Here is a 21,881-nt window from a genome sequence, read left to right as displayed (position 1 = left end):
GTTTTGTTTTGTTTTTTAAGGTAGACTAGTCCAAAAGAAGTTTTTGGGTCAATTGAATGACTGAGGAAACTGGAATCCAGGCTCCAAGCAATAGAGAACCAAACTGCGCCTTGGCCTGGTGTCACGTTACAGGGAACACGCTCGCCCCTCTCCTGCCCGCTCCGCTGTGCTTCTGCTCGTGCCATTGTCTGCCTGCTCCGGCCCCGCTGCGAGCTGGGGACATGAAGGGAGCTTGGCCTTCTATTTTCTCATTGTGCTGAGATGCACTGTTTTCTTTTGTGGGGTTAGGTGGGTTTTTAGTGTCTTTAGCACTTCCACGTTTTGAATATATATTGAATTCTTCTCCCCTCGATTCCCTGCCAACCCCCTGAGAACGTCCTCGGAGTCGTCTCGGGCTTAGACAGGGAAAGCCTTGCCATCTTCCTTTTTCTCGGAGCAAGTCTCAGCAGGGCTCAGGGACAGCCGTGCGAGATTAGTTCCTAGGCACTTTGACCCTGCCTTTCCCTTCCCTCCAGCAGCCCGCAAGCTGAGCTGGATCCTAGGCTGCCTCCCGAGCACAGCTCCCCTTGCCTGGCTCCGGACCAGTGGAGCCCAGCTTGCCGGAACAATTTTTAGCTGTTTTGGTGAGCACTGCGCAGCTGGTGCTGAGCTCTGCCCCCTGCTGTGGCTTTCAGCTGCCACTGCCCCCCTTGACTTGTTGCCCTGCGGTGGCTCTGGCGCTGGGGACAGCGGACGGGCGCCTGAGCAGAGCCCCCTGGGAGCAGCCGGAGCTGCGGCTGCCTGGGCCCGAGCAGCCAAGGGGAAGCACAGCCAGACCCGCGGTGGGCCACAACCTGCTCCCCTCGGTTAACTCCATTTTTACAGCATGTGTATGGGTAATGCAGCCTCTCCTAACCCCTTCGCCCCCCTAGGCCCCCACTTCATTTGTTTTTTTTAGGCCTTGAGAATCATTGTGAAGATTCAGGACCCAATGCTATTTGAATTTTACTTTCTTTCTTTTTTTTTTTTCCGGAGCGTTTTTTAAAACTTTATCCCCCTCCCCCAGCACTTAAACAATACGACATAAAGTCTGTGTACAGCGAGAGTATTGTACAAAAGGAAATTATGTTCTTTTTTTTTCAAGTAGCTGTGTAAAGTTGTGTTCCATAGATTGAGTATAAACAACATTTTCCAAATTGTGACAGTAATAATGAATAACTAATAATACTCAAAACTTCAGGGACTGTTTAAGGCCTCCTTGGGGCCTGAACACTCAACTGCATTTGTACGACATAGTATTGTATCAAACATTTTTCTGTATTTTAATGAGAAAGCAAAACACTAGTTTCATATTTAAGATTTTAAGAGTTTTAGGGTGGGGGGGAGGGAGTTGCATTTTTTTTTAATTTTATTTTAAATTTTTTTTTGAAATACACAAAGAGCCTCAAGAGGAATAAAACAATTTAAAAACAACAAAAAAAAGAAAAAAAAAAAGAAAAGAGGCCTGGCAGCTTAAGTATATGCTTTAGTCACTTAGTTCCAGAATGTTTTCGGAATAACAGGAAAAAAAAAAGATAAAATAGCAAAAGTTGTATAAAAAATAAAGAAGCTCATACCCAAATTCACAAAACTATTTTTTAAACCAAAGCACATTTGAATGAGTATGGAACCTCACTTGGCTCAGAAAAGTACTAATATATTTATCTCATTGTTTACATAAACTTTTACAGTTTCAGACCTCAACAGATCTAGGGGCCAGTCAAAATTAATCTTTGCTTTTTCCATTGGTTTGTCTGAAGGCTATTGCAGCGTTCCCCAAATCGAGAGGGGAAACCTGCGACCCAGCCTGCATTCCAGCACTGCTCGGGGAGGGCGATCAGAAATATGGCACGGAGATTTAGGATTTTTGTCTTCAACCCTAGAGGGGCATCACAGAAGAGACCCAGGCAGTAGTGCGGAGGCACTCCTGGGAGTGTCTCCGTCTGGGCAAGCAGGAGGTGCTTTGGGCTAGGGCCACAACGTGAAGCTGTGCCGCCGGCCACTGCAGCCGGGGCTGCCCAGGCCCTCAGTCTGCAGGTGCAACAGAAAGGCAAATATTGGTATTTGGCCTAAACCAGCTGAGCTCTTCCTCAGAGGAGTATGAGTGGGTAAACAGAGGGTAGAGAGATGCAAGAAGCTCTGGAGATCAGAGAAGGGTGTTGGCAGAAGATGGTGGGAGCTGCTGTACCCAGCACATCTCCTTAATGCTAGCCATGGGTGAGCTGGGCTGAACTGTTTTCCAGTCCTTACTGCAAAACGTCCAAAACCAAATTCCTGGGAAAAAAAAAAAAAAAAAAAAAAAAAAAGCCCAGCTCTGTGCATCTGGGGGAGTTAGCAGGAGCCACAGAGACCACAGAAGACACCAAAGAGCTATTGGCACGCAGCTTCTGTGAGGCTCTGTGGCTGCTGACGTGGCAGAGTACGCACAACTCTGAACCGCCCCGCCGCGCCGGGCAGGGGCTGCGCAGAGGCAGCCGACGTCCATGCGAGGATGAGGTGGTGACTTGGGTAGCTTTAAGGGTCTGGGGTGAGGGCGAGAACGCAGGCACGTAGCCTCCTGCTTCTGTCTAGAGCTGTGCTGGGGCCTGCGCTACACTGTTCGGACTGTGAGCCACCTTTTAGTTGAACAGCTGGATGGATTCACTCCAGACCTTACAGTCATGCGCAAAGAGACCGACCAAAACCTGCAAGGCTTTCTAGGTGAAACCTAAGCTTGATTTGCATGTTAGAACAGTCTAAAGATGACCAATGAAGATGGTTTGCTAAACTACCGCTGAAGCCAAAAAAAAAAAAGGATTTTTTTTTTTTAAATTCCCCATCATTAGTCTTGACCCTTTGTAGCTTTTACCTTCTACACCAAAGCCACCTCAAACGTTTGAGGGGGGGGGCTGATGGAAAATGAAATATTAATTTTGCCTGGTCTTAATATCTAACAAAGATGGTGCAAACACTATTTGACAGTGTTGTTTTTGTATCAATATGTATGTGCAGTAATGAATGTATTTATTTCTCAGATTCTGTATGCACAGTTTTGCAATGTAATTCAGAAAGTTGCAAACACAAAGATGTGTCCGCAGGGTCTTCTCTACAGGATTTCAAAAAAATGAAAAAATATATTAAAAAAAAAAAAGAATCTCAGAGACTCTCAGCATAGCCATAAACCATAACCTGTGAAGACAATACAAAGACTGGACTTTTGTAGCTTTGCATAGAAAAGGAATTTATGTTTTGCTGTATTTAAATGTTTCCAGTTACAGTGTCACTCTTTTAAGATTCCTGTTTTGTTTTTTTTTTTTTCCTCTCTCTCGTGTGTGTGGAAAGCATTGTTTTCAAGCAGTGCAGGTTCAAAGTCTGGGTTAGCAGTATTTTACCGTGTCGCTTCAGTTCCGAAAAGCAGGAATATGGGTCTTGACCAGGGAAACATCCAGCGCACTCAGTCAAACAAAATGAATTCTGGGGTAAATGCTGGCAAAATTCAGAGAATGTAAAAGTTATCAGAGGAACAGGTGTGTGCTTCCGATTGCAACTTGTGACTGAGAGGAATCTACGTCCTGAAGGTCAGGACAAAGCTCCTTTACCAAACCCCCTCTCTTCCTCCTTTTACTGCTTACTGTAAAAGCAATAAGGATCTCAAAGGTGGGGAGGCGATGCCCAAGGTAGCTAGAGGAAGCTTCATGCCAAACTCAGCAGCATTTGTGCCATTTTGTGACGGGCCTCGCAAACGATACTGAAGCATCAGATTCCCTACCAAGCGAGGTGGTAAGAGTCCCTGGAAAAGCTGTACTTTACAAAGCCTCTCGTTCCAGTATTGCTAGAGTTAGCAGTTATGGACCTGCAATAACCTTAAAAATTATCATGAAGAAAGGGATGTTTGTTGATTACCAGGTATATGCCGAATCCAGAAGCCTTTCCAATCAGCTGTACTGGAGTTAAGGGAAAAGTAAATCAAAAACAAAGCAAAAAAATCCTCCCTACAGTTTAAATGGGTTTGAGGAGCTAAATGGTAAACATCGAGCTCTCTCTAGCCAGCAGAAATGCTCATCACTGAGATGGCATGTTTGATTAAACACTTATTTAAGCAGGAGTTTAAATTCTAAATGAGCTCTGACCTGTGATCCTGGAATATTTAATTGGTCCTCTAGCATTTTTTTCTTGTTGTTGTTGTTTTTGTTTAAACTTAACGATTTTCTCAACATCAACAAAGTCTCTTCATTTACTGTAACCCCCTTTTTTTCCACAGGCTTACTCTTTCACTCCAGAACTGGTCACATTCTTGAAAAACAAAATTTGGAGGTTGCTTTCAGTAGTTAGAAACTGCTTTTGCAGTATTTTAAGTCCCATGGGACCTTGTTGTCCTCTTTTTAGTGCAGGAGATAAGGAGGCAAGCAGTCAATTTTCAGTGCCTTTCCACTCCTTGTATTTGCATTTTTTTCAGGGTAGGGGAAGAAAGCAATTTTACCTTTGATGATTTCCCATGTCACTCACTAAATTTGTTACTTTCTTTGTAAAAGCAAAAGCTATGGGATCTTCTGTGAGGCAGTTCCAGCTCTGCTGTAGAGTTCCCAGCTGGACCTCTTAGGAGGGCTTCTTCATTTCAGCCCTAGTTCATCTCTGTGCCACAATGTAACAGCTATTTATTCTGCTTTCCTTCTTTTAACTAATATGACTCAAAAATACTGAAACATAAGTTTAGAGAGAGAAATTAATTTGTTGTTCAGCTGTTCCACCTCACTGCTGTCTCTTCTCCTTGAAGCCCAGTGGCTTCAAAATACAGATATAAACGAATCAGTGTTTTCTGAACAGAGAAGACCCTGTGGGATGCTGTAGGGAAGGTTTAAAACAATCCTTTGTGCTACAAAATTTGCTGGCAGTTATGGGACACACCTCATAGTGCTTGCTTTTCCTGAAGAGTGGGATGTTTTTTGAACTTTCTCGTTCACAAGTTATCAGTCGAAGCACCTGGACAACTGTTGCTCTAACTTCCACAAGAGCTGAGGATAACTGGCTGAGGATAACTTTTCTAATGAGGACAGGACCTTGTTTTGGCTGGCTGGATATTTTCCCCCACTTTATTTTAATACTTTAAATACAACTAAAAAGGGGATGTTCCATCTCTCTCTCTCTCTCTCTCTCTCTCTCTCTCTCTCTTTTTAATTTTAAGCCTTAATTGTCAGTCAGTCTAGGTGCCCTGGATGTTTCCTGGGGAGGGGGAGAAGAGGGCAGGGCAAGGTAAAGGCCGACATTCCTGCTGCAATGTTCTGTTCATTTCCTTCAAGAGCTTGAATTCAGGTCAGAGCCACACAGAGTTGTGGCTTCAACTCAAGTGTCATATAAAAAGATACAGAAATTATAATATGATCTCAGCATTCAGAAATTTGCAGTCTTAATGTACAGTGATGAGAAACTGTTATTTTATGATCTTTTCATTAAAAGCTTGATTGAAAAATTACATCTTTTGCTCTAGAGTTCACCTTGTTCCTACAGCTGACTGTGTCTATGTTTTCTCCTCCCTCATTTGTTCTTGCCCAGGGATTTGAACCAGTTGCTTCACAAAGAAGAACCACTGCCCCACACATACGCAGCCTAACTAGCCACACAGCTTCTCATTTTATGCACCTACTGCTCATAAACCAGGATGTGTTGCTTGTTAGAATATAAGAAGGGATGAATAACACGGGCCAGGCTGGCATACAGGAAACGTGCAGGCAAAGGACAGTGGTGGCATCCTAATTTTACCTTTCTTGTCATGACCCTGAGCAACCTGAGGCTGTTTTTGAACAGTCACTCTTGCTTTGCTCTGTTCATGTCCTAATGACAGTTTGAAAGCAATCTTTGTCAGAGACAGAAGATGGTAGATGCACCTCCTGATCTGCAGATGCCTTCAGCCTGTTTGGGCTGCACGTCTAGCTCTGTAGGCCCATCTCCAAGGAGCAGAGAAGCATCTGAAGCAGAAAAATTTCCTAAAAGAAATAAGGTTCTCCATCCACATGTGGTGCACATAAACCAGGGAAATGCTTCCAGGGAAGATGACTATAAGTAATGACAAAAGCACTTGCTGCAGATTTTACCCTCTCAAATGCTAAAAACCAGACATTTTTCCTTGGACAGGTGAAGTGTGAACCTAGTGAAATTAATTACCATTTCTTTGGTCCATGTTTTAACAGCATTTTCTAGTTCCCAGGCCACCTTTCTGGATCTAAGTATGCTTTGATATAATATATATTTAATGAAGACAAATTAAGTATCTGCACCATAATGCAAGAACCAAGCCTAATATTATGCAACATTTCCCTTTGTCACACTGCACATCACAACAGTTGTGCTGTTTCTCCCAGAGCCTGTTGGAACATCTTAATATTCAGCAGAGTAATCCTGGTGTTGAATTCCTGTATTTTGTTCTTCCTCTTCTTCTTTTTAAGCACAATGCTGACTATATTTTAAAGTGACTGACTGAAGGAGCTTCAAGTTTAGTCAGTTTTCTGACAGGTTGCAAAGTCAGCAGCACTGGTAAGAATATCATTTTTATTTGTCCTTGGAGATGTGTTTTACCCGGCAAGGTTAAATAGAAGGACAAAAATGAACAGAAAAACAGATGAAGAGCTACAGAAAACCAGCGGCTATTTTTCAACAGCTCAGATGTGGTAACGAGCCTGTACTCTTCTCCCAGCTACCGGTGACTTTTTTTCCTTTTTTTTTTTTTTCTTTTTTCTTCCCCCTTTTTCCCCCCCCTAATTTCTTCTGGAAGTTTTTGCTTCCTGGCACCCATTTCTTTGTGGCATAAGTGGTTTCCAGCATAGTTAATAGATTGCATGTTCTATTTTACTTTCTTTGCCGCGGTCAGCTCCTTTTCATCTCATAAGATCCTGTGACAACTATACAAAACTCTTTGTATAATAACTCACAACTGAAATGCAGCTGCCTCTGTGGTGGAACACTGAAATATGTACAAGCGAAGTGCCCAGTGCAGGATGTAAAGGATACCAGATATGTCTGGAATGCCTGGGAATTTGTACTTTTCATCCCTCCGCTTTCATTGCTCCCATTTATTGGTTGGTAGGACTCCTTTTCTCCCAAACCCACACTTGCTTTCTCTCCACTGCCTTTCTCCTTCTTGAGGAGTACACAGACATTGGGTAAAACCTTCGAACGATAGGTTTGGTTTTTGCTTTTTTGCAGGGAATACAATTTCATCAGAATTGGAACTCTTCTGTGGGAACAAAACTTACATTTTTTTTGTTAAATGAAATTTTCTTATAGCCACTGTTGAAATCCAATTTTGACCCTGCTGAGTAGATACAGATGCAGAATGTTTGTTTCATAAGAATTCTGATGACAGATATCATACTAAGAAGTTAAAAGGGAAGGACAGTTTTTTTTTAATAAAGAATAAGTTCAGGTCAATATAAGCCAAAAGACTAACACCTCATTTTGCAAATTGTTTCTAAAATATGCCTTCATCCTGTTTTGTATTGAAAATAAACTCTGAAACACTGTTTTTTTATCTGCAAGCAATGCCAAATTTTCAACAGCTCTTAGAATGCTGAAGCTATTACCACCCATTAATTCTGTGTATCTGCCTGGGTTTTGTTTGTTTGGATGTACTACAAAGTTGCCCAGGTTTAAACAAATTGATTTTGCGTGCACTTGTTAAAAGCCTGCTATGTACCAAGTGTACTGTGACCTGGCTTAAGTCTGCAATAGCTAAAATTATGCATTTGCCTTAGCAAAACTCATTGTTCTTTGTCTACAAAGAATTTGTTATAGGAACAAAACCCTAAGCATGTCATTTTTCTAATTTTCTTCTCTTCCGAGAGAGGAATTCTTTTCAAAATCTATTACATATACTCTCTCAGACCATGACATGAGAGGAGTATCTAAGAAAAGGCTTTCTTCTGCTGGGGTAAGAGTCGTGGGCTGGGCCTCTTGCACAGTGGGAGTTGCCTCCAGCAGCACCCCTTAAGCTGCACCTTGGGAATCCAACTGAAAGGGCTCCCACTGGTACCAGCAGAGCTGGTAGGTCCCTCACTCCTTTCATCTGGTGTATATATAGTCTTCAGCTCCCCACGCAGGACCACCAGATACTTTATGGCAGGATGAAAACTGCCTAAAACTCCAATAATTCAATAGTTGCATTCATTTTGAAGTCTAGCCCCTAGCCTGCAAATGTAATGCTGTTTTCATCCTTCTTTGCAGGACAGTTTGTGTCCCGCCACGGCCTGCTTCTGGTCACAGTGCTGCTTCTTGGTGTTGGTTTCCTTAAGATTGTGTTCTTCCAGCATTTGAAGCCAACACCCATCCCACCTCACACTTTGAGTTACCTGTATTCCAAAACTTGGCACAGAGAGCCAGAAATACTCCCAAGTTTGCAATTTAGGACAAAACCACTTTCCTCTGCACTCCTCTGGGCGCTGCTCTTGCCTCAGTTCTAGTTTCCTCCCTCCTCCAGGTCATCACAACACATCTTCATTCTTTCCCTTCATGGGCTCTGTAGCAGTTTGTTTTTTTTTTTCTCCTCTGCAGCTGTGCTGTGTCTTATTGATGAACACGATTGAAAACTGTTGCAGAGCAAGGTCTGAATCCATATGTTTCAGCTCGGTTGGTTGAGCCAGTTCTAAGAAAGCACGATCTCCCTGCAATTACAGCGCGTCCATGGCTCCAATACTATATAGTGAAAAACATTCATCATACTGTTTTCTCCTGTTCCAGGTGCTAAGAAGAGAGGCCAATGTAGCTGGTATGTATCAGCCGAGGAGGTGATTGATGGTCCTGCCCACATCCTTTGCTTTCTGCTTTCTTACCATTTTGCCCCTTCCCTTAGTTTCTTGCTCAGTTATAGTGAGGAGCACTGGGAGAAGAGGGATGTTGCAGGGCTCTCTCAGCAGGAGATTGTAGTGATTTTTTTTGGATAATTTGGCTCTGAAGCAAAAGCCTAACTCTCCATCTCTGTTCTTGTCCATCCCCTCCTTCTTGAACTCAATAATTAGATTTTAAAAAGAAAAAAACAGCCCCACACCCCTCTTCCCTGGCTTCAAATTCAGCTGCCACATTAAAGCTACAGGCTTTTACTTTTGGTTAGAGAGTTTGAATTTAACACAAATCAAGAACTCGTCCAGAAGCCTGACCTGAAGCAACCAGCAGTTAAGGCTAGGGAAAACATGGCAAGGCCCTCCCTTGATTTCAGGGGGTGGTGATAGTTGCTAGCTCTGCGTTTTTTTTGGTCAGCCTCCCTGCAGAACGTGTGCGCGTTATTTCATTGTTTGGTGTGCGCCCACTCACCAGGATGGGCACGGAGGATTCAGATGCAGGAACCTGGCCAGAGTACGTAACCACAGCCCTTGCTGTGGCCACCTAGTGAGCACTTTATGAGCACCAGGAATCAAGCTCCACACCAGTCAGGTCGCTCTTCTGTAGCCTTACAGCTCTGTTTGCCTTTACTGTAACTGGTTTGGCCACTCAAATGCCATCTGGGCTAGCTGGACAGATCTGACTGCAGCACAGTGGAGAGGGCAGCATCACCACGTGGCACTTGTCACCTCTCACTCAAGTCTAAAACATGCAAAACTAAGATCTGAATTTCCAGCCTTCTTGTCATCAGAGGCTCCCACCACCCTACTGCCTGGCACCAGCCTCCTGCCAACTCCAGCTGGTCCCCTTGCCACAATAGCAGCCAAAGGCCAGCCAGGGAAGATTGCACAACCAGGCCTTGATCTGTATTTTCCACTGCTCAGCCAGCAAACCCCTCCTTTTTTCCAGCCCAGCTGTTTTCCATCTCTGCTCAGGAAGCATGCCCTGTTTTTGATTCCTGGGTCTTGCTTTATGAAGCAATCATGGGCAGGCTGTCTGGGTGGAACGGGTCACAAAGTGGCTGCGGGATAACTCTGGATTCTGAAGCCAACACAGAACAAAGGGGAGCTTTGCCAAGGCTCAGGTGAGCCTGGGGTCAGCACACAGACAGGCTACTGACGCAAGCACGAAGGCAGGGTTTTCTTTCTCTGGGCCACGGGGTTTGAACTCCCCCCTCCCTTTTCCTCTCTTGCCTGCCTGCCACAGCCTTTTCCCTGCTAGATCCACATTTCAGTAACAACAGACGGGTGCATGGGTGATGGTGTCACTTTTTTCTGCATCTTACTCGTGCAGAACTCCTGGACCAAAGTAGCTGTGTCTTCTTATGCCACCAGCCTTGTGTGACTCGGTTAACAAGCTGCCAGTCTGTCCCCCTCCAGGCATCCTGGTTGACTGTATCACGACACGCAGCTGCAGCTGGGTAACCTGTAGCCCTGCCATTGCAGGCACCTAGCCCACGGCTCAAGCAGAGGATGGTGGGGTGGCAGACCATGGGTGGAGGCCCGGGATGAAGCACAGGCCCGGATGTGCTCCATTCAGGAACGCCAGCAACCAAAACCACCCTGGCATTGCTCATCTTGGCTCTCTCCCCAAAACACTAGAAATTAGCCAGCTCCCTGCTTGTATCAAGCTGGAAATTAACTGGCTTCCTTAAGGGTTAAGGCATTAATGTTAACACCATCTATATTAACTAAAAATAATATGTGTGCAAAAAGGTCTGAGCTACAGCTGTTACAGGAGTCATACCTTGACTTTTCCAAGTCCTTTACATGTGAAGTGTGGTCCTTTGCTGTAAAGGCCTGTAAAGTGTCAGTTCTCGTGTGTCTTTAGGCTGGAATTGGTTGAAGGGGCAGTTACAAAGAACAGCCTTGGAGCACACAAGAATTTGCTCTAGAACAGGCTTTGAGATTACTAAGGGCAGAACAACCTTTTTCTCTGTCTTCCCAGAAAGAGCTAACAGCAATTTCTAAGGCAAAGCTGTTGAGCACTGCAACCAGACTGCCTGGCTGCGCATCTAGGTAGAGGCAACAGACAGAAAAAGAGAAGGAAAGAAGTGTTCCACCTCCTTTTTTTTAACAGATTTACACTCGATCAGTTCCTGGTCACTCTAACTGGTTTAAGTGTCCACACAAGTGACTTACTGCTATATGAGGAAGGATTCAAAAATCAGCTAATTGAATCAGTGCTGTCATCACACAAGCCACAGCCTGCAGCAGCAGTCAACATTTGGGCAGCAACTAGGGAATCTGCTGCTACAGCTCCTGCCTTGCTTCTAGTGGGAGTCTTTGTTTCAGGGCTGGGGGCATGGGTGGGAACTGGAAGAAGGGAAGGGAAGGAAAGCAAGCAGGCTTGGATGTGTCTAGCAGCGCACTGCAGTCCTGCCCAACAGACAGATGCAGCCTGCTCTTCCAGTCTCAGGTTGCTTCTGAGCAGAGCGTGCCACTCACGCCAGGTTGTGCAATAGCAGTTTAGGATGTGTACAAATACTGGCAGTGGGAGAGATGTCAATTCTTGGTGTAAACTCTGACCTAGCCTGGCTTCAAGCCACTGATCGCAGTGGATAGGTCTATATGTGCCAGAGCTTGTCACAAGCTCCCTGTGCACTCTACCCTTCCTGACAAGGTCCGTCAGGCTCCTCCTGTGCTTTACTTCATATGTGTACACAGAACGCTGTTTATGAGCACTCTTGTCCTCTTTCTTTCCTTTGAAGGCAGCAAAGGTGAGGGGGATCTCCATTATTTCAGAGAGCATTTAGGTTAATCTCCTGAACTTCTAACAAGATGGATATTTTCCAAGCCTCTTGAACACTGTGAACACTTTCTACAGAGACATATTAATTTCCCTTGATTGAGTTCAAGTGCCTACCTACTCTCATTACACTTTTGCCCTGCACGGTATTGTTCTTCAAACTACTGCAGTACAGAAGGCCTCTGATCAAAAAGTCCTGATCAGTTCCTGATCCATAGCACAACTGCAATACAAGTAAAACAACAGTTTTCAGAAGGATCACCCTTCTGTCAGCATCAGCCCAATAGTGACTGATGCGTGGTCTATGGGGCACATCTTCCCAGCAACATGGCCCTTTCACACCCTAGGAACCAGTGAGACAACATTCTTGAGCAACAAAGGGAAGCATGACACAGTGGCACATAAAATGAACTTGTTAAACTTCTCCCCTGCCATCTTCTTTCTGCTGGGCTCTGATTTAGCCTTATCTCCAATGCCAGTACCTTGCTTTTACCTTCATCCATATTTTCTTAATTCAGTGTTACTGTTTCACTTTGTTTTGCGTGAGGCACAGTTAAAAAAGATTACAGAAAAGAAAGACCCGCTTTGTTTTGATGCCAAAGGTCAATTTTTTTTCATTTCTTTTTTTCCCTTTCTCTTTTCTTTTGAGTTTTTTTAGTCTAAACAAGAGATGACATACCTTTTGAAAAGCAGTTTTCCTGTGGTTGCTTGTGCCCTGAAAATGCATGCACCTGGAAATTCAAGTGCTTGAGAGAAGATGTAGAAGATCAGTCCGTAAGTGTTCTTGCTGCACTTGGGGAGCTAGAAGATGGACCGGATTCCATGCCTCAGTCTTCCCTAGAAATGACAACAGAGAAAGCGTCAACACTGAAATGTAAGAGCAGACTAAAAGGCCAGACTTCTTTTTCTTTAACAACATATCTGAAAGAGTCTTCCTCCACCTCTCAGTAGAGTTGACTCTACTGAGACATTCAGAAAGGCGATGCTTGGACAACCTCATCTCAAATTATGCAATATACTAGCATAGGTAAGAGATCTTTTAATACTGCAGTGATGTTACCTGGCCAGCAGCACAAGGCAAAGTTTCTCCAAGTCTTCTTAACAAATAGACCTAGTCCTAAATGCTTCTTTATTGGCTTCTTCCACCTACCTCATTAAGCTTGGAGAAACGACAGAATTAAAGTGTATTTTTTTAATATGAAGCAAAGCCTGACCCTGTCTGCTGCTGGAGAGCACTAAGTTCTTCAGACAGCATAGGAGTGCTTGAAGAAAGGATCTGCAAACACATACGAAAAGATTTGCAAGCAATCTCTGAAGTCTGTTACAAAAGCCAGAAAAGTTTAAGCTGTGCTGCCCTACAAAGGAGGCCTGTTTTGGGCAGAACTCGGTAAAATCCCATCTAAACCAGGACTGTCTGTGTCACTTATGCTGATGGAATTGAACATGTATGAACCATGGAGTGAGAGAAAAAATTTCAGAAAGGGTCTTTTAAATCTACATGCCTTTGATCAGTCACTTAGTCTTCTGTACCTTGGTACCTGCTATAGCCAAAGCACTCCCCAAGGCAGTTGAGGGGCTGGCTGGTTTCGAAGTGTGCAAAGCAATAACGAGAGTTAGTAAAGCTATGTCAGGTTGCTCTACGCCTTATCCAATCAAGATCAGAAAATCTCCAAGGATGGAGCTTTCACAGCCTTGCTGGGTGACCTGTTATAGTGCTTAATCCACTCTTACTGCAAAAGCTTTTTCCTTATATCCAATTTGATGGGTAATTCAGTGGGCTGAGAGGTTTGTCTAAAATACCAGCCTTATGCTTTCCTCCCTAATTTGACATGTGGGGGCTCCAGACCATGGGGAAAGTCCCACAGTGCCCCCAATACAGAGGGAGCCTACAGTGTAATTATGTGTGGGCGCACAGGCTGCAAGGCCCAAGGGTCTGGAGATGAGGACAGACAAAAGAACTGCTAACTGGCTGGGCCTTGTCTTTGTTCCCAAGGCCTGTACAAACCATGCTGCCAACCATGTGTGGTGTGCATATTAGATAATAGCTGGAAATGTTTTTCCTCCAGAGGGATGTTCTGTGCTCATGGTCTCTGCTGCTATGCAGCTAGCCAGCTCTCCTTCCTCTTCCTTAACTTTGTACGCCCGGGACTGAGCAGAAGTCAGCCCACATAAGGGCTTCAAGGGGCTACAAGTGCGAGGCTGCTTCTGCAGGACATAATCCTGAGCAGCAAGCATGATACAGCACAGAGCAGGAGAGACATGAGAAGCTCTGTAATGCTGAAAGCAACATATTCTCCTCTTCTGCTCTAGGCCAGCTGAAACTCAGTGGCTTTATTTGCTTTTACAATTTAAGTTATAGAGAAATCCACATTCAGAAAGTAGCAGTTGGAAGAATTCACCTAGTGCCACCATATCTGTATCTACTATGCTTTTAAGAGTAGGTAGGGCCTTACTTTCTTCTGATAAATGGGTGAAGGGAAAGGCCAGGGATTGGAGGTGTATTCAGATGCTGCAGTTTATTCTCCTGGCTTTAAAAGGCTTAGTTATAGTAGGGCTGAGAGCCAAATACAACTCTGTCTTGAGCTATTCCTTCTCCTCCCCCACTAAAGAATGATCTTTAAGGTCTATACCCTCATCTCCACCCAAAACGACTACCCTGATCTATTTTATGCTTTTTGTTGTTGTTTCCTTTTAAAAAACTTCTAAGCTAAGCCTTTGTTTGCCAAGCTTTCAGCCTGGAGCAAAATTTTACAGTCGAATTATAACCTTCTCTCCTTCCCCTTGAAAAGAGGCGTTTTTCTGGATATGCTGCTGTCCCACCCATACTCACCTAGCTGCGGGGAGGCAGGGGAGATGACAAGCTTTTTACAGATCGGCATCTCGGAGTTCAGTGTCACAGGCATGGGCACACATCTGGTTAAACCATTTCCCTTATATCTTGGCTCAAAATCCTTGGCCGAGACATCTCATGGCAGCAGCCGTGTCCAGGGAGCTGAGAGGGAGGGAATAAAGGAGACAAAGTGGTTAGGTTTCTCAGAAAGGGAATGGCTGTGGGCTGGAATATAACAAAATGCCAGGACTGGAGAGTCTGCTCTCTCAGCATGTTACAGGGTTTTTGACTCATGGCAGCACGATGCCAACCCACACTTGAAAAGCCCCCTGTAAAGCGCAAGGGTGCAAAAAGCAGGAGGCTGCTGAGGCCAGCGCCTTCCACAGAAGGAAGGAATGGGTGATGGTCTGAAAAGGCACTATAACCTGGAGCCTCAGACAGTTTTGGACACTTCTCAGGGGTTTCAGTTTCCCCACTTAGACCCCAGTAAAACGTGAAAATCCCTGCTCAGCTGCCAATGAATTCCCAACGCTGATCTGAAGCCAGGCAGGCTCTGGAGAAGACATTTCAAAGCACGCAGCGTCATCTCCCCAACTGCCTGCTTTACCAGTAGGATCCAGTCCCCTGTGCTTACTCACAGCATGCCTAAAAGTGTTATCTGTGGTCTAGGATGGGGTGTAGGAGCAAAAATAGGAGGGAAGTAAGGCATATTTGGTAGGGAATTCCCTGTGGATGTGTCAGACCAGGACGATAAGTCCTTCACTGGATTAGAGATGTTTCTTGTACATGAACTGGTGTCCAAATTTCTCTGGGTTAAGATCTTTTATTATTTTTATCAGCACTCTTTCCCCCTCCCACATGATCAGTCAACAAGAAAGGTTGCCTCTCCTCACTCCAGGCAGGCTGCCTGCCTGTCTACCACACTCCCTCTCCTGAAGCATTGCTCCATGTCAAGGAGCCACCCTAATGTGTAACCTGACATTTTCAAACACACTGATATTGGCAGCAAGTTACGTGATATGCTAGGCTTTAAACCACTCTGCACAGGTCTTCTAGAAAGGCTACTGACTTTGAAGGAGAAGGACCAGCATTCAGCATACCAAAAAGGCCACTCCTGGTGCTGAGCACCTCTGCAAGGATGGGGGCTGGACCCAGGACTAACTCTGAGCTTGAAATGTAAACTCTGTGAACTTCAGGTGTGAGCAGTCATGAGAAGGTTCAGAGGTAAGAAAACCACAGGGCAAAATGCATCTCTGTTGCTTTCCCCTTTGAGTTAGAATATAAGTGAGGGAAAGTGAGAGGAGCTCCTTCCTACGTGCAAGCTCTCACCTGCATGCTAACTCCCACTGGTGCAGGGAGTCACAGAAATGGGGGACAGAAAGGGACCTTCTGCTCAGTCCTTCTGCTTGCTCCAAGGCAGGACAGTTCAGTCTGCAGTCCGAGACTGAAATTTTTACACCCTGCTTTAAAAACTGCCTTTGTAGACCCCACAGCCACTGTTGCACTTTATTCCAGGGCTTCATTAGCCTTAGTGCTAGGAAGATTTTTCCTGACGTCTTGCCGTAGTTAAAAACCTTGACATTTTGTCCTATATGCCCTGGATATGGAGAACAAATTATACCCATCCTCCTTGCATTACTTGTATTGTCCCTCCAGCCCTTTACTACTTCATGATGTTATCGCATTGCTCCTTCATTCTCCTTGTCTAAGAGCCTCGGGCTCTCTCCGTTCTGCTCATCTAGACCTCCTCAATCCTCTTCTCATACCTTCAGGCAAATGCCAAGCTTGCTACCTCAGCAGAGGATGGCACAGGCCCACACTTTGGGGGCAGGGACTGAAGTGCAGTTACATGACAGTTTGCCTTAACTAATAATGCTAGCTTAAGAATTTCCCCTTTCCATTGTCTCTGCTGTGCTGCAGCTCATCCCTTTCCTCACTGAAATTATCAATTAGTCTGCAGGCTATGTTCCAGCACAGCCTGGAAAAATATACCTTAAAAAAGAAGCGTGGAGAGTTGTTGTTAACCAGGATATTTTCAGGGACCTACTGAGAACCTTTGAAGCTAGTTTCACCTCCCAAGCAGCTTACCAAACTACCCTTTAACAAGTATTTTGCCAATGTAGTTACAGAATCACCAGTTTGGAGGCATCCCTGGAGATTGTTTGTCCAACCCCCCTGTTCAAGCCAGGCTCAACTACACCAGGCTGCCCAGGACCTCTCCAGTTGGGCTTTGAAGACCTCCAGGGATGAAGATTCTGCAACCTCTTTGGACAACCTCTCCCTGTGTTCAGTCACCCTTATGGTAGAAATCACTGAGAAGACTCTGGCCTCATCCTCTTTATTCCTACCCACCAAGTGTTTGCATGTATTGGCTAATCAGGTCCACATGGAAAAACCTGCTCTTTTCTTGCCTCCACACTTCCTTTTCCCACTAATACTTGCTTCAGTCGGTGAAGCAGATTCCAGTTTTAGGGAGCTGCCAGGGTGAAAGTTGTAGCTAACAACCACCCAGGGGAGCCCAAGTGTTTGATTGCTCCTGTTCTGGTCAAACCTACATGACCAAGCCTGTGGTGCCAATGCTTACTGTAATTTGCAGTGACAGAGAAACAAGGATGCAGCACCACAGATGTCAAAGCCAGCATCAGAAGACAAGTATGAAGAAGTGCTCTACTGATCTTCTGTATTACAATCTTGACATTCATTAAAACAGGCAAAAATAAACCACCGTCATGTCCATAAGCCTGCAGGGTGCTAAATACATAAAAGACCATGTGTAAGGAATCTCATGATGTCTGCCTGAATCTGCAGACAGCCTGAGAAGCACAAACAGCCTCCACTTATCTCAACGTAAGATAACTCAGAACCACAGATCTGGAAGGGGTAGGAATGGGTAACACAGCAGCAGCCTGGTATCCTTCTCGAAATACAGCGTTTCTTACCCAGCCTCCACACCACCATCCCAGCTTTTCCAGGGAAGGAGTACATGGTAGCATGGAGACACAGATAAGGAAACGGCTCCTCCCTGCACTCTCAATGCCTCCGTGGTGTGCCAAGATCCCAAATTGCACTAATTTGACCTTGCCAGACTTGTCAAGGAAACAATTACCTGGGTCTCTGCCCTTGGGACTTTACATTCAAAGACTCCAACCCTTCCAAGACGTATGCATTTGCGTGGCTCCTAGCTGCGCATACCAACATCATACGAATGAGTTACAGGCAAAGAAGAAAGGCTGGGACGTGCATATTCTTAGGAGGTTTGCTGGAGAGCAGAAGACAATCACACACCTTTTTTCTCTGTATCAGGTGGAAAATGTTACAAACCATGGAAACTTGCAGCCTTCCCCCTCATCTCGAGTCTGCTTTTTCCCCAGAATATTTATGTTTTCCTACATTTCCCCTCAGTAATGATCTAATCAAGCAGAATTCTTTTGGTATTAATCAGAAGAGCAGGGGGACACTTTTGTGGTTACTATTATCAATGGAGATGTCAGGAAGACTTTGACAGGATTACCCTTGGAATTTGCCATTTATTAACCAGGCCATTAGCTAACATGGCAGGGCTGGGGTGGGGCTCCTTTTGCTTTGCACAAGGGAGATGGCTTGTTTGAGGGTGGGGAGGCTGAGGGTGGTGGAGTTCTGTCTCCATCTGATTCAGAGATCTCAAACAGCTGCCCTGGCAACCCTGAGATATCTCTCCTCATCTGTACGTCTTTCTTTGCTTTCATCATCTCTTCCCATTATTGGGAAACCGTCACAAATCAAGCTACACACTGAGCTAGGAGAGCTTGCACCACCAAGCGTAGGCTTGTGGTCCTGACCCAGGGAAGACGGGAATGACACCCTGCTCTTACAGGGTGTTCTGCTATGGAAGGCCAGAGATAAGTGCTCCAAGCCCCCAGGCCAGGGCTCCAGGAAAGAGAAGCTGGGTTTAGAGGCATTAGACTTGCAGCTGGGATACAAAGTATGCACACACAAAAATCTAGCCAAGTCAGGCAACAAAATGAAAAATTGGTTTTCTCTCCTTGAAATTTAGTGCTGCTGTTCACCCTGCACAGACAGAAGGTTAAACGTGGTAGGTAACGGATGAATCCAATCAAAGATAAAAAAGGAAACACAGGTAAAAATATAGCTGCAACATCCCCCCCCCCAAAAAAAAAAAATCCCGTATTCCAGTGGCACCAAGCATCATTTACTGTGGTTCAGACTACTAGACGGCCCTGGCCCACTGGTCTGACCCTGCAGGGCAATTTTTGTGCTGTTTCAAACCCCCAAATCACAAAGGCGTTGACTGAGAGCTTTTAGCAGCTCCCAAAGTTTGTGCACCGCAGTGCCTGTCACTGCATTCACATATCCCACAGCACATATTTGTCAGGAGTAACGCAGTGGAGTAATGGGACAAACTAGGTCCTTGTAGAGTGTTCAGACACTCTGGAAAAGAAGCATTGCTCTTCTAGGCCCGAACATTGAATATGGAAAGGCAAAAATGTTGGCATTCATTTCTAAATCCTGTCCTGGCTGGTCAACTAAAGAAAGAATTAATGCTAGAATCTAAAATGCTGCAGGAACAAAAGCACATCCAATCCATACAGCTTCCTCTGCTTCGATACACACAGAGAACATATTTATACAATTCCATCCACTTCAAACATTGCACTTATGCATAGAAAGGCTTGCAAAGCAGGCCCTTGAAATCTATGTAGAATTTGTAAAATGGGGCTCCTAGATCATAAACCAAGGTCTTGCATCAGCCCTTTACCATTTATTCAGCAGGAATAGAATGAACTGAAAATTCAACAGCTAGTCCATAATTTCTCACGTTGCATATGGAAAAACCCATCAACTCATGTCTCAAAATCCAGGTGTGAAATTCCTTCTTCCCAATTTGTTCCAGCAATTGCTCTAACGAGGGAACATCCCAGAAAAGGTACTTCTTCACTAGGTACTTTCACAAGTCTGGCTTCCAAACCCAGATTCCCTATACCGTCTTCCCAACACCATCTTCTTCACCTTAAGCAGAGCACTTAGTGCTTGGTTAAGAGAGAAGGCTATGGGTTCTCCTTGAGGCAGCTAGCTTCTTCAGAGAGGTCTAAAGATAAATGAAAAGATAAATGAAAAGCCAAAAAAATGTCAACATAAAATAGAGACTCAACCTAACAAAACTGCTGCTGATATTTGGGAGCACAAACCACATGCCTCTTGCCTGAACAATTTCCAAACCATAAATGGTGTTTAATGTGGAAAAAGTCATAAATGTACAAAAGTTACTTCTAAAACCAAAAACACAGAGTTTCTTACTTATGGCTTTGATGAATGAAGTGTTTTCTATTCTGGCGTCACACTTGGCACTCTGAAGAACCTTTCCGCTAGGTGGAAATTAATGGCACTGCATGTCAGTGTGACCACTGGCTTTGCAGCAGATTGGAGAGTGCTCTTCCAGATCCTAACATGGGCTACTTCTGTTGACTACTCAGCAAAATGGAGTACGTTCTCCTTCCAGAGGTATATCACAAGAAAGAGTTGTGAAACAATACTAAAAGGACTTAAAATGTTGCTGTCCGTTATGTTCTTCTGTGCTCTCCATTCTTAATTGTCTTTCAGCTATACGTTCTTTACTGTCTGTCCAACCCAGCAAGAGATAATGCATGAATAAATCACACAGATCACAAGCAGCTCTCATAAACAAAGCAGATAAAGGTATTTCTAAAGGACACAGAAGTAAAAGAAAGGATGCTCTGGTGTCCTCTCTGTTGCTGTCGATCTGCAGACATTTCCAAGTATGTTCCAAAACTATAGTTAAAATTAAGTTTTTAAAGTAAACAGCTTATACCGGGTGCCAAGATTGCTTTAAGGCCAAAACAGAAAACACTGCTTGTCTGGCACACGCGTCACTTTCCAAGCAGGAAATCCAACAAAGCATATAACACAACAGACATCATTTGATAGTCTCAACTAAGACGCCCACTTGGCACTGGCAGTAACCAGTCTTCCATCAACCGGATCCAAAACTGATGCTTGCCTAACTTGTTATCATGCAAAACATTAATGGGAGTATCTTCCTCTTTTGAAGTCCATTGGAACTGGAAATGTGGGCTGAAAATGCCTGGTACACAACCACGCAGAACATCAGAGAAACAGCCTTCCAAGATAGAAGCACAGAGAATAACACCGGAAAGCACAGCTTCCCAGCCTTTTCTGTGCTGTGAGTCACATCTACGCACAGTGCTGGGAAAACCTTACGGGAGGTCCAGCCACTGGGAATACAGGGAAGGAAAGCTAATAAATATTTTATATATTTGTTTGAGTAGCTGGAAGAGGTCAGTGAGCCTGGAGCTGCCCTGTCAGCTCTCTGAAGGCAACTAGTGGCTAGTCAGCAGGCCGCAGTTTTGAGTACTGCTATCTAAGCCCTTTTCTTTTTTTCTCACTGCCATTTACTTTTCACATTATGTAATCCCAAACTTTGTCTTTTCAAAGGATCTTTTCCTCTTCGTGCATCAGTGTGAGGCATGGGGTCACATCTTGACCTGGGGTGAAAGAGAGCTATATTAACACCTTCACTTACAAAAAGCAGTGACTTAAAGCTGAGAGGGGTAGTATAAAAGCTGCTACAAGACTGCATGTATTTCTGCTCATAAACATACTTACAAACCCCAACACCAGATACTCAAGACAAACAGCCTTACTATCAACACCTGAAAATTCAGAGTTTTCCTAGGCGAACGGGGGCTGTTGAAAGAAACACATAGCTGAAAATAATACATCATCATCATCACCACGATTTGTTTAAGCATATTCCTCTGTGATGTCCTGAAGCCTTGCCCCTACTCAGAGAAAAAGCATGCTACCTACCACTGGATCTTTTCGAGCAGGTCCTCATAGCTGTTTTCATCATTTCTAATAGCCAGTGACTCAGTTTTCCTTTCCTCCTCTTGCACCTCACTCAGTGAATTAAACTGGCTGTCAATGGCTCAAGGCCAAGTCTGGCCCTTTCTGACAACTCGCTTTAGTTTTGCTGTTCAAGCACTTCTTCCGGGACAGGTGCCCAATAAGTGCTTTAGAAACCAGTGTTTACTATTCCTGATCGGAAGAATTTCTGGAAAAATACTGTAACATCCATGACTTCTTTTTTTTTAATCGCTGTTATTACAGACGTGCAGTTTTGGCACGCCAGCATTTTAAATTCACCTCTCTTAGGGCCCAGCCCTCTCTAGATTGCCATTCTCTGCACTCGCACAATGGAGTGCACATTGCCATTGCCTTGGGTCTACTCCTGCCCAGATCCATGGCAGTGTTATTCCTGGGACAATCACGTTGGGAAACAGTTAGTAACATGCTCCTTAAAGCCAAGTGGTTAGAACTGAAGTATTTCAGAGGAAGTGTGTTCCTTAACATACCCACTGTAGCACAGCTGGTCTTTCCTTATGGCTGGAACTGGGAAGAAACA

The 21,881-nt window shown here is 44.6% G+C and overlaps 2 long non-coding RNA genes across 5 annotated transcripts in view; one reads left to right on the top strand and one right to left on the bottom strand.

Annotated features, from left to right (window-relative positions):
• Nucleotides 1-21,881, bottom strand: part of LOC121079725 — a 194,761-nt gene that overhangs the window by 93,780 nt on the left and 79,100 nt on the right. For all 3 annotated transcript variants that reach the window (XR_005825149.1, XR_005825150.1, XR_005825148.1), the window contains exons 3-4: nucleotides 14,441-14,602; nucleotides 12,290-12,447 (exon numbers count right to left, since the gene is read on the bottom strand). This is a non-coding gene — a long non-coding RNA (uncharacterized LOC121079725). The remainder of the gene's footprint in view (nucleotides 1-12,289; nucleotides 12,448-14,440; nucleotides 14,603-21,881) is intronic.
• Nucleotides 1,375-17,170, top strand: LOC121079726. 2 transcript variants are annotated; one of them, XR_005825151.1, is made up of 4 exons: nucleotides 1,375-6,691; nucleotides 12,269-12,484; nucleotides 15,488-15,664; nucleotides 16,564-17,170. It is a non-coding gene; the product is annotated as an uncharacterized LOC121079726 (long non-coding RNA). The 2 variants fall into 2 exon arrangements; XR_005825152.1 differs by having other exon boundaries at nucleotides 12,269-12,637.

Source organism: Cygnus olor, chromosome 17 (genome assembly GCF_009769625.2).
Source record: "Cygnus olor isolate bCygOlo1 chromosome 17, bCygOlo1.pri.v2, whole genome shotgun sequence".
Classification (NCBI taxonomy): domain Eukaryota; kingdom Metazoa; phylum Chordata; class Aves; order Anseriformes; family Anatidae; genus Cygnus; species Cygnus olor.
The sequence above is the reverse complement of the archived record's forward strand: the minus strand, read 5'-3'. Positions and strand labels throughout refer to the sequence as shown.